Consider the following 13,132-nt stretch of genomic DNA (forward strand, 5'->3'; position numbering starts at 1 on the left):
TTTTGGATTAAATGAATAACGCAAACACAATGTGATGAACGATGGAAATTTATAAAATGAGTTAATAAAAATATGTATATATATATATATATATATATATATATATATATATATATATATATATATATATATATATATGTATATTATAAATACAATGATTCTCTCATGCTCTCAACATACGATTGATCCAATCAATCACTCTACACAAACATTCACAAACTGAAAAACGAAAATATGTTTCATGTAATCTTACGTATGGAAAGTGAGATTCAAATAACCTCATGGACTGCAAATGCATTTCAAATAATATTATGCATTGTAAGAGAGATTCACATAATCTCACGTATGGAATACGATTAAGATTGAAATAATCTCAAGGAATTCAAATATGTCTCAAATAATATTATGTACTGTAAGTGAGATTCACATAATCTCCTATATTATGCAATGTAAGTGAGATTTCACATAATCTTCTATTACAAATAAGATTCAAAACAATCTCATGTAATTGAAGATGTACTCAGTTGAAACATCAGTTGGAACAAACATATGACTCTTGACACTTGTACAGTCGTATGATTCAAAAACTGATGAACCGCACCGTTTCACCGAAGCCTTGCGTTGGCCCACACTTTTATCGGCCGCTCACACCCTTCACGGATCGACACGTGTACAGACATACGTAAACACATACGTACATACAGCATACATCACCCTTGTATTGGCTACGCCTACATTCTTGGCTCCACCACGTGTACGTACATACATACGTATAGAAAGCACGCAGCACTAAACAGCTACAGTCACCTTTAAACAGCGACCGTCAGCCATAAACATCAGTCAGCTCTAAACAGCTATCGTCAGTCCTAAACATCTTCAGGCAGCTCTAAACAGCCACGATTTCAATTTAGATTCAGTGGATTTTCTCTCTTCTTTCCTTTAATTATTTCCAGTATCAGCACCTTCGCCACCTTCTCCTTCTTTACCACGCGTCGGGGATTTTAAACAGAGACGGAAAGAAGATTTGAATAAATTTTTACAGCAGCAGAAAGAAACAGAACAAGCTTTTATTATTCAACAGCAGCAGCAAATAAAGAGGCAAGAAGAGGGAAAAGACATGAAGCAGAAGAATCAGTAGAGAAGAAACAAGGTCTAGGAGAGAAGGAGGACAGTAACAGTCAAACGGTGACGGTACTCTTAGACATTTTGCCAGAGTTAAAGATTTATAACTAATGTATCAGACTTCTTTAATACAACCCAAGAGAAAAAGACCTTCCCCTAGCAAAACAGCCTAACCCTGTTACTACACAGGAGACACCTACTATGGTGATTTCTACCAAAATATCATCGATATGAGTAAGTCCAGAAGTAGGTCTTGGCAGTAGCAAAGGTTTAATGCAGTTAAAGCCGATTATTTCCCGTTCTTGAGTTTTTTAAATTATAAACAAAAACAAACACCCAAAGGTCCTTTTCAGGGCCACTTACCTCTCTCGAAAAGAGATAGCATTCTTTTTGACAAAATCAATTAAAACTCAAAACCCCTCTTTTGCCCATGACGTTCATGTGTGAGTGAGAACAGAGCGTTCTGCTAAAAAAATTTACAATTCAATTCACAACACAACACTTTCATAGACGTCTTCTGTGTGTTTGTTCTTCTTCATTTTCACAGGTGTTTCCCTTTCTTCTGCCTCAATTTCCCTTGATCTTTTTTTCTCTTTTTTTCTCTTTCTGGACGTGTCTGGGTTCTTCCTTTTAGGAGCCGACATCTTCTTTCTGTTATTATCCCCTCTCTTCTTCTTGCTCCTGTTGTTTTATAAAGCATTCTGAAGACCAATGTCCTTCACATTGATAACAGATATCTTGACTTATGGTTCTTGCTCTTTTGACGATCTGGACAATATGTAGCCCAATGCCTTTCTTCTTACAAATATAGCAAGTATCTTAACTTTTATCTCGAAAGGAGGGTAAGTAGTCCGTCGGTTTGTATGAAGAAAACTTTTCGTATGAAACCTCGCAGAGCTCTGATCCGAAGTGAGAGAAAGAGAGAGAGAGAGAGGGAGGGAGTAAGTGAGAGAGAGAGAGAGAGAGAGAGAGAGAGAAAGATTAAGATAGAGAGAGAGTAATAGAGAGAGAGAGAGAGAGTAAGAGAGAGAAAGAGAGAGAGAGAGTGAGAGTGAATGAGAGAGAGAGAGAGAGTGAGTGAGTGAGAGAGAGTGAGTGAGAGGGTGGGTGAGAGGCTGAGTGAGTGGGTGAGAGGCTGAGTGGGTGGGTGGGTGGGTGGGTGAGTGGGTGGGTGGGTGAGAGGGTGGGTGAGTGGGTGAGAGGGTGGGTGAGAGTAAGAGAGAAATGATGATATTCTTTTATTCCTCCATTTTCTGAAGATTTTAAGACAAGAAAGAAATGCAATTAAATACATAGAATTAAAAAAATAGTGGATTCGTTACTTATTGAATTATTTCCAATAACAAACGAATAAATAAATTAAAATCATTACTAAGCCTAAACTAGATGGAGATATATATACGATAGAACATTTGAAAATGTATCCTCACAACAGAAATAGTTAGTTTCCTAATCGCTTTACAATCCAGTACAAGTATTTCTTTCCTTATATTCTGAGTGAGTTCTCTGTTGAATCAAATATATAATATCCTTTATCTTAATGAAATAGTTGATAGATAGTCTGATCATATTTATCCATGCCTCAAATTCTAAACGTTCTGATATATCATTTAAACCACCAAGTAGTATAATCAGTATAACATCATCGATCTGATCACAGAAATCACGGTAAATTACTGGAGGCATATATGAAAATAGACTTTCCATCAAGTGGTTTCTGTCGTCTAAGGTTAAGGCACAATTCATCGAAATGTGCAAAATACGGTCATGACTCATTTTGCCACATAGGGGACACAGTCCAGGTCTTGCTTGCATTCCTCCAATACGAATTAATGTCCCATATTCCATTTTTCTGCTTGAGTCACTGAAAGCTATTTTCCATAGATGATGCATTTTTAGTCCTGGATTAATTTTAAAAGATCTACCGAATCCCGAGTAAGAAAAGAGAGAGAGAGAGAGAGAAAGAGAGAAAAACAAAAAGAGAAAAAGAAAAAGAGAATGAGAGAGAGGATGAGAGAGAGAGAGGATGAGAGAGAGAGAATGAGAGAGAGAGAGAACGAGGGAGAGAGAGAGGATGAGAGAGAGAGAGAGAGGTTTGAGAGAGATAGATGATGAGAAAGAGAGGATGCGAGAGAGAGAGAGAGAGAGAGGATGAGAGAGAGAGGATGAGAGAGAGGATGAGAAGAGAGAGGATGAGAGAGAGAGAGAGAGAGAGGATGAGAGAGAGAGAGAGAGGATGAGAGAGAGAGAGAGAGAGGATGAGAGAGAGTGAGTGAGAATGAGAGAGAGTGAGAGAGAGAAAAAGAGAGTGAGTGAGAGAGAGAGTGAGTGTGAGAGAGAGAGAAAGAGTGAGAGTGAGAGTGAGAGAAAGAGAGTGAGAGAAAGAGTGAGAGAGAGAGAAAGAGTTAGTGAGAGAAAGAGTGAGAAAGAAAGAGTGAGAGAGAGTGAGAAAGAAAGAGTGAGAGAGAGAAAGTGAGAGAGAAAGTGAGAGACAGAAAGAGTGTGAGAGAGAAAGAGTGAGTGAGAAAAAGAGAGAGAGAGAAAGTTAGAGTGAGAAAGAGTGAGTGAGAGAGAGAGAGAAATAGTGAGAGAGAGAAAAAGAGAAAAAAGATAAAGAGAATGAGAGAGAGAGGATGAGAGAGAGGTGAAACAATTGCATCATTTCGTGGGGAAAGAACAAGAAAGTAAGAGACAGAAACGTGATTTATCGCCTCGCGCAGTAGCCGAAGTCTTTGCTCAAACTAATACCAGTGATTTTGAAGAAGACACGAGTGAGCCAGAATGCAGAGCCAGAGAGTATACACCCATTTAAATTCCACCATTACCTCCATAAATGTACTATCACATTCGAGAGACGGAAAAGCGCTCGTCTAGAAAATTTAAAATTACGGCTTACACGTATATGGTGAAGTTTAAAGATTTCAAGTCCTAAGTACCTTTGTAGAGAGCAGAGGGGATCATTACGAGGTGTATGATTCTTTGCTAACCACACTGAAACGGCAATGTGAAGCCAAAGAAGACGATTGCTTGAGACTCTGCATTCATTGCGACAGTTCGAAGTCCCCCGTTTGAATCGATTTTAGCAGACCGACAAAACTGACACCTTTGAAACTCATCGACAAGATTCAGCACGTACAACAATCCAACGACGTTTCACATCACCGATGCAAACACGACACTGTTCACGACCCACGTGTCTCTTCTCAAGGGACAGAATGTAAAAAGGCGTTACTAGTGGACAACCTTCGCAACACCAAAAATAGACCAAATGTGTTTAACCCGCACCATCGTTGTGGGACGAACGTATGACTTCAAGAACGACACAGCAGAATGAAGAAGAGCCTAGGAGAACATTCGACAATCGGACCGAGTCAAACAGTCAAGTGAAGCAGACCTCCTGTTACAGCAAACGGGGCTATCTAAAGACATACCGAGTCGTATCCCTGAAATGCAAAAATTGCAATATGTTTTGGCTACACGTTGAATGTGCACCATCAAGAAGTGCGTGGGACTCTGTTGTTTCGAGGCAAATATTTCAAAGACGGAAAATACATTCACGTCTGTCATCACGACGAACATTTCGGTGGCATCACCAATATCTCCGCATTCCTGGGATACGGTTATTATCGTGAGAAATATGACTATAGTTATAACAATCGAGAGAAACACAAGCATTGTGGATCGAAATGTTAGGGATGTTTGGCCTCTCCTCCCTGTCTGGACGAAGGACAAGAACGGGTGCATTGTTCTGTTTGTCAGCGCATTTTTGTCAGCCCTGCCTGTTACCAACAACATCTGAAAACCCAAGGTTTACAGCAGAAAAGTGATTGTCAACTCCTGACATTGTGCCCTGCTTGTGGACAAGGCATACGTACCAATAATATCAAGGAACACGTATGATCAGAAAAGAAGCAATGTTACATTTGTCACCAAATTGTGGACTTGGAACACGCATGATACATTAAAAAATACCATTTCAAACATCAAGAGAAAGACGATGTCTAGAAGAAATGCAATTTCATCTTTTTGTCTTTTCGAATGAGTGCAAGAGATCAGCGTTCACATTCCTAGTTTCTGCGTGGCTCATCGAGCGTGCGAGAAGTGTATCCAAGAGCCTATATTTAGTCATTGCCCTCACCCAGCAAGATTCCTAGATTAAATAAACAAAATCTTTATGGGATCGAACACGATAGCCAATTTTGCCCAATGGATTTTAGGCCCCATCGACGAGACGCAGAGCCAAGAGGACATCGAAAGTCACGGAGATTTTCTTTGCCTTGCCAGTATGATGGCTCACAATTTCTCGGGATACGATGAACAGTTTCTTTTGAGATACTATACGGAACAAAGTACAGAACGTCCTAAAGTGACTTTGAACGGAGCCAAAATCATCTCCATGCAAGTGCGACAAATGCATTTTGAAGATTCGATGAGTTACTAGGATTTGGCCATGCATTTGTGTCGAATGCCTAAAATGTTTGGAATAACACAAAAGACCAAAGGCTATTACCAAAGCCAATCAACACGTTATTCTACCCCATTTGCCCGAATCTCACGACTATTACCCCAACGACATGTGTACCGAACAACGAGAAGCTTTAAGCGCTTGGTACCATACTCAAGGTTCTGACCCCTTCTAATTTCAGGAAGAAATGTTAAAGTACTGTCGTTCCGACGTAGGGATTTTATGGCGTTGCATTGGAAAATTTCGAGAATTGTTCATGGAACACGGAGGGATCGATCCTTTGAAAGAAGATTGCAAGAAGATTTCACCGCCATTGCCAAAGCGTGTTCATTAGTATACCGCCAAAGACTCATGCCCGAAAACACCCTGACAATAATAAGTCTTCAAACGACGACCTTTGTCAAACGTCAATACTCGGTCAAAGCCCTACGCTGGCTAAATTACTTGTGCCACAAGGAAGATAAATGGATCCAACATGCCCGCAACGGGGGAGGTGAACAGAACATCGCGAACGTATTCGGTAGATGGCTGGCACTTAGAAAACCCCAAGATCGTGTACGATTTTTAACGGATGCTTGTTTCACGAGTGTCCCCTCTGCTACCCTCATTGTGGCACCAAATTAAATTTTTACAACGAACCATGGAAGATTTGTACGAGGCCACTTGTCAGCTACACATAGATTAGCAAGGATACCAAGTGGTGGAAATGTCGGAACACGAGAACGATCACCGTTTGAAAACCGATCCAGAGTTTAAACGCATCGTGGATTGTTACAAGCTGGTGGACCCACTGAATCCGAGGGACAGTTAGTACGGAAGACGGATGAATGCCACCTGTTTGCTGTACCAAGCCGACAAGGAGAAAAGAGAAGAAATCAAATACATGAACGCATGTTTGCTGTATCCTGACGTGTGCAAATATCGTCACATTACCGCAGGGCACCCGCAATTGCTGACCGAACACATCGACCTGGAAAATATTCAACAATATGAAGAATTAATCATGAGTAAATTCCTGCCTCCCACGGACTTGCACCATCTTGTTTTACCTCACTATTGCCAAGGAAAACGGATGTTTTTCTTGTGCCGTACTTGTGCCAAAACGTGCAACCAAGACCACACTTGTCAGCTCACCCAGGAAGAACGTGCCTTGACGGGAACGTGGGTCAGCGTGGAAATGTTTAAAGCTCTGGACCTGGGATATCAACTGTTAAAAGTGTACGATATTTAACACTTTCCCAACACAGAAAAATACCACAAGGGCGAAGAGACTCGGAAATGCATTTCGCAGACTATGTGGTTGCCTTTTTGAAATTAAAACAAGAAGTCAGTGGCTATTCTTCCTGGTGCCACACTCCCGAAGACCAAACTAAACTCAAAGAGAAATACTGGGAGCAGGAAGGCATCACTTTCGACCACATCGAGTAAAACGAAGGAAGGCGATCGTTTGCCAAAGTGATGTTAAATTGCTTATGGTGTAAAATGGCACAACAACCGTGTTTACCCAGAATGGATTATTTGACAGAACCTTTCCGCTACTTCCAGATGATTCACGACAAAACCAAATACATGAAATACGTGGACGTCGTTAGTAAGGACTTGATCTTAATCAGTTACGAAAAAGAACTGGACTTTGTAGAAGCCGACGAATTTGGAAATGTCATCATTGCGGCTTACGTGATAGCCCATGCTCGCTTAAATTTGTAAGAAGCTTTAGAACTGTTAGGAGATCGCGCCCTGTACTTTGACACGGACAGTTACATCTACATCGATCGCCTGGGTCAACGTCACCCTGACATCGAAGGAGATTATTTAGAAACCTGGACGGACAAGCACCCCGGCTACAAGGTTCTAAGTTTTGCTAGTGGCGGTCCTAAAATGTAGGGCTATGAATACCGGGGCCCATAAGGAGAAGTGCACACGGAGTGTAAATTGAAAGGACTGACTCTGAATTATCGCACCAGTCAAGTGGTGAACTTTGGCACACTGAAGGAAGCTTTGCAGTCTGGACAGGATGGAAAATTTAAAGTGACAACCTACGAACCGCACAAGATTGTATGTTTACCTACTCATCATATCGTCAGTCGACCTTTGGAAAAAGTGTATCAAATCGTGTAATAGAAGAGAGCTCGGCTTCCGAACCTCTTCATTTTGCCGTGTGGACACGTCGATATTGGTCAGCATATAAAAAGGGACAACGTCCAAGACCTATAGTTCATTGTAACTACAAAGACCAAGCGAGAAAGATGAATTCTTTTAAACAGACATCATTCATGTTCGGTGATTCTCAAGTGGAGTGCCATGCTGTGCGCTGTGACCTTAACGATTCAGTACCACATCATGGAAACGTTGCTATGACTAACCTACCACTACACCTACCATGGACATTGATGATGTGCGTGTCAAACCTGACGGATGCGAAAGCGATGCCACGCGTTACAGAACACCTTATAACGTTACTAGTCTTCATTATCAATATCATCCTCCACGTAAGACCATGCAGCTACCACCCACCCTACATACATGATGCAACCCTGAGCAAACTCCTGAAGATTTCACCATACCTTCATCGAAATTAGCCTGTGAAAGACAAATATTCGTTCCCTGTGCGATTGCATGAATCCTGCGACCTTGAATGTTGGTTCCAAACGTTCCAAAGAAAATGGCCTGAATATCTGGGAGGACCTACCACCGAAGAGTAGGCCAGAACCGGATTTTTCTACTTGGGCGAAGGGGATAAAGTCAAGTAATTCAGTTGCTGTTTGTCACATCACGAGTGGTAGCACAAAAATTCAGCTTACATGGAACATGCTCGATGGTCACCACATTGTCACTACCTAACTTTAGTGGGACCCTAGTCATTGACGTGGCATACCATGTCGTCTAACAAACCAGCTTGGCTAGAAGTCAAACCTTGGGCAACACCTAGACAAGTAGTTTAACCCCATTTAAAAATAATATTCAAGGATTGCTAAATGAATTGCAAGACAATATCTACAAGGAAGTTTGGCAGGGACTTGCCAGCGCAAAATCTCATTTGGTTTATGAGGAACTTTTGTTTCGAGAAATTCACAAGAAGAAATTAACAAAGTCAACAAATTCGTCAGATTTTTCTGGGTCAAGTTTGCGTTCATCCGATTATTCCGGTTTATACTGTTTACATCAGAATATTTTATTACCATTCTTGACTGTTACCCTGAATTGCAGTATTCAGAAATTAAGCACTATGTCCATTACTTTCGCTCTAGGAGAAGATTTTCAATAAAATAAGGACAACTAGAAGTGACCCCAACGTGGGTATAAATGCTGGCTGACATAATCGTGGATACTTTACAAGAGAACATTCGTGGTTTGCCTGTGGAGTTGAGAAAACGCATTTACCGAGAGCTGGTCAAACTTTAAGTGTCACCGATGTTTAAACCACTAGTACCTGAACGCTATAAGACGACCGGTTCAGATGAAAGTGTTCCAGTGGTCAGCCATTGTTAAACGTCCAGTATGGCGCGAAGGATTGGTGTGTTGTGACTACTTCTTTTTACTACAAGGTATACTAACTGCAACGAATTCCTGAGGAAGAGTTAGAGGGTTGACAAAATATTTTACACAACGAGGAAAGTTCTGAACCGTGTGTGATGTGCAAGTTAGTGACTAAACCATTTAGATTCGCCACTGGAGTACGATCATCTCTGAGAAGAAAGTACACTTATTGCCTTCGAGAAAAACAGATTCCGTGGAAGAAAATCAATGAGAGTATTTAGACGGTGGAAGATTACAAACACTTATTACAACAGCTGTGCCCTATGAACTGGAGCCATCGTGTGGCGTGTGTCTTAGTGACTACCTATATGAGATTTCGATTACCAGTTGATTCCTTGTGGACTCTTTACGAACAGTACATACCACCAAAAGAAACCCCATGAAAGTGGTCCCTTTAAATGTCCAGGAGAGACTCATTCTGTTAAAAGCCTTTCCTTTGTATCTGGACACTTCTCGACCTCTACGGGAAATTCGTCAAATTGTAGGCACTGAAGATGTGCACGACCACGCGTGTGTAGCTTGTGACTTACACCCTCACTGGACAGATGTACGTGACTGGAAACGTTGGAGCTTCGAGGCTCGGACCAAAGAAGTGGTCCATTATGCCCATGAGTTGTGCTCCTAAATTCAAACGTCCAGTGAAAAAATAACCTTTACACCTGTGTTAATGACAGTGTCAGAAGAAAAAGAACCCGACACCGAGGACAACCACTCCCTTCAGGACTGGACTGTCATGGGCATTCTCGAAAGACCATTCCCAGAGCACACCTGTGTGACTGTACCCAATGTAGAGTCTGTAAGAACATTGCACTCTGTCTCTAAAACAACTTTGTTACCACAACATGTTGTACAGTCACTTGTTCGTATAGTTTGATGTGTATTTCATCGATGTACTTAACCCTTTGGCTTCTATGTATTTTTGTCATTCGTGTTGTTCCATTAAAGTTTTCAATAAAAGTGTCCTGAAAAAAATATAAAAACTCTTGTCTTGTGTTTCAAAAGTGTCAACACCTTCACTATGGCTACGCTCTCTTCCTCCACTTTCAAAGTAATCTACGAACACTTAGATCGTGCCAGTTGAGGGGTCTTGTATCTTCGTCATCCCTTCAACATGTTAATTGCTGGACCCAGCGCTTCAGGCAAAACCGAATTTGTTAAACGTTTGATCGAACATAAACATCATTTGATCGATTATCCACCTCAATGGATCGTGTGGTGTTACAAAGAGTGGCAATCGGCGTACCGCCTCTTGCGAGAAAGTCAAGGCGATGAGATCGTATCCGACCCAAGCGAAACCCATCAGGTCATTTTCGATGATATATTAGGAGAAGACGAATAAGAAATTAAACTGTGGTTTACGCGCAAAGGGCATCATTGTAATACCAGTGTCATTTACATCACCCAACATTTGTTTCAACAAAGTAAAGCCCATCGCACCATCAGTCTCAGTGCTCATTACGTAGTCTTGTTTAAAAACCCTAGAGATAAATCCCAAGTGCATGTCTTATCCAAACATTTAAGAATACCTTGTCTAATTCATGCGTACGACAATACAACTCAAACCCCACACGCCAATATGCTCGTGGATTTAAAGCCTAACGTCCCCGATTATTTGCGATTTCGTATCCATCTGTTTCACCACTGGTGCTAAGACGGAGAGACTGTCGTGTACACGACCCCGTCGTCGATTAAACAAAAAAAAAATATATAAAAACCTCGAACACTTTGGGTCTGTCTCACACAGCATTAACATGACGTCCCTGCAGTCTCATCTTCCCGTCAAATTGATTCGTGCTATGCACGACATCAATCACGAAAAAAATCCAGAAATACGTGCTCGTGTCTTAGAAGTCAGTCTCAAAGAAGTCTTACTATGGTTTACGGTGACAGCACGTCAATTACTGCAAGGCATCATTCACAATCCAGATCAAACCCAACGCTTATCTGACTGAAACAAAGTAGGCTTGACGCAAATGGCCGATGTCCCCATCGACACTCAAACCAAAAAGCAAATCATTTTGAAACCTGGATGAACGGTTCTCATAATTCTCTCCCTTTTAAAATCAAATCCTAAAACCCCAAAATCCTCCCCAAGATAAAGAATATTCCCAAAAAAGCCAAACAGACCCAAAAGAAAACCAGTAGTGGTGTCAAGACCAGGTCCCATCCCCAGAAAAATAAAAGCCCACAGACAAAGAAAAAGAAAAGTCCTCAGAAAAGGCCCCAGAAAACAGCTTCTACCCGCAAGAGAGGTAATTCGGCGAGAACGCAACCTTACATTCGCAAACCACAACCAGCAGCGACGGTGACCACGTCTCCAATAGCCTCATCTTCTTCCACTTCTTTGTTGCTGGTAATGACTGCCAAACCCGATGGCCAGCCGTTCATCCTCATTTGATGAAACAAAGAAAGACGCGTCTCCAAGAACTTCTCCTCCATCTGGGACCCCTCTCCCTCGTTAGCTGCAATAGCAGCTGGTCACAAAGTACCTTCCCCCAAAAATTAAAGTCCAAGAGAGATTGGGCATGTTACAGAGTTTGCTAGATTTATCCAAGCAAGAACTGTCCCAAATTAGTCCATTGCGATCCGCTCTACGACGCTTGATGCCTGTCATCAAGTTGATACGAAGTAAAGACAATCAGTGGCGACTCATTCCGGTTAAAAAAAGACATGAGGCAAAGAATGGGAATCAGTGTTTTTGTGCTTCGGAACAAACAAAGAGCTCACCCCCAGAAGCCATCCTTCTTCTTACTCAAAAGGAAAGAAACTGAAAGGACTTCCTCCTCGTTTAGCCAAATATTGGGACTTGTTGTCCGTCCTGTCCAAAGCTCCTCAACCCATGGGAAAACAAATCACTCAAACATCCTCCAAAAACGTCGTCGAGACCGTATGTGAATGTTGCCTAAATGTCTTGAAAGGCACGAGACCTTTATCTCCACATTAGAAAGAATGCTTAGCCAAACATCGACGCGTTCTTCGCCAAAAAGTCAAGAAGAAATTACTCATCCGTCAGAAGAGAAAGATGTTCGTACAACGCGTAGGAATTTTGCCCATGTTGTTAGAACCCTTGCAGAAAGGAGTACTGGGAACAGTGCTAGGAAGACTTATGGAGTAAGATACAAAAAATGACCAAAAAGATAAAAGGGACCTCTCGGGTCAAAAGATCTCATACGTGACCTTTAGAATATGATGGAAGGACGTAAACTGACTTAACTGACTTAAAAACGATGGATGGAATTTCATCGTTGGCAAGAATAACGGACTCCCGCATTTGCCACCCAATCCTCATTTTACCAAGATGTCCCAATTACAACACGATTTGCAATCGTTGATGAATCGCAACGATATGTCCGAAACAGAAAAATTGCAAAGTATGGCCAACTGTTGCAATGACTGTACTCTTTCATCAGAAAGCTTTAGACGAAACAGCTCTGCAAACTCTGAAAGATTTTAAGACCCTGATGAAAAGTCCATCACCACTAACACCCGAGTGGTCAAGACAGACTCAACCCCATGGATGCCAGAGGATGAAGAGGCACAATAAATCTTTCAAATACCATCAGCAGCTCCCATTCTTAGTAAGATTGCAGCGTCCTTGTTGACCCCTTACCCCACTCCCCAACAGGAAGAACTTAAAGCTTGGGTTAAAAAGATGATGTCCACTCATCCTTCGACATAAGTGAAAAGTCAAGAAGGGAAACCAGAAGTGAAAAACAAAAGAAGACCACTCCCATCACCACCTATACTCTTGACTTCTACTCCCATGGCACGTCGTACATGTAAAGCCGTTTCTAAATCACCATTCCGTCCCATCCAAAGTAGCATTAGCGAACAGTGTGTGACTTATTCAAAATGGATAAGGTATTAACCAGCATTTACTACGATCCAGCCCATCCTGCAGGTCACAGAGGAATTCAGAAACCATATCGTGCTGCTAAAACCCGTCTGAATAGACTTTGTTTACCTCAAGTGCAACGATGGTTACAAGAACAAGCCACCTACACTTTA

Source organism: Sinohyriopsis cumingii, chromosome 7 (genome assembly GCF_028554795.1).
Source record: "Sinohyriopsis cumingii isolate HCF-2022 chromosome 7, ASM2855479v2, whole genome shotgun sequence".
NCBI lineage: Eukaryota > Metazoa > Mollusca > Bivalvia > Unionida > Unionidae > Sinohyriopsis > Sinohyriopsis cumingii.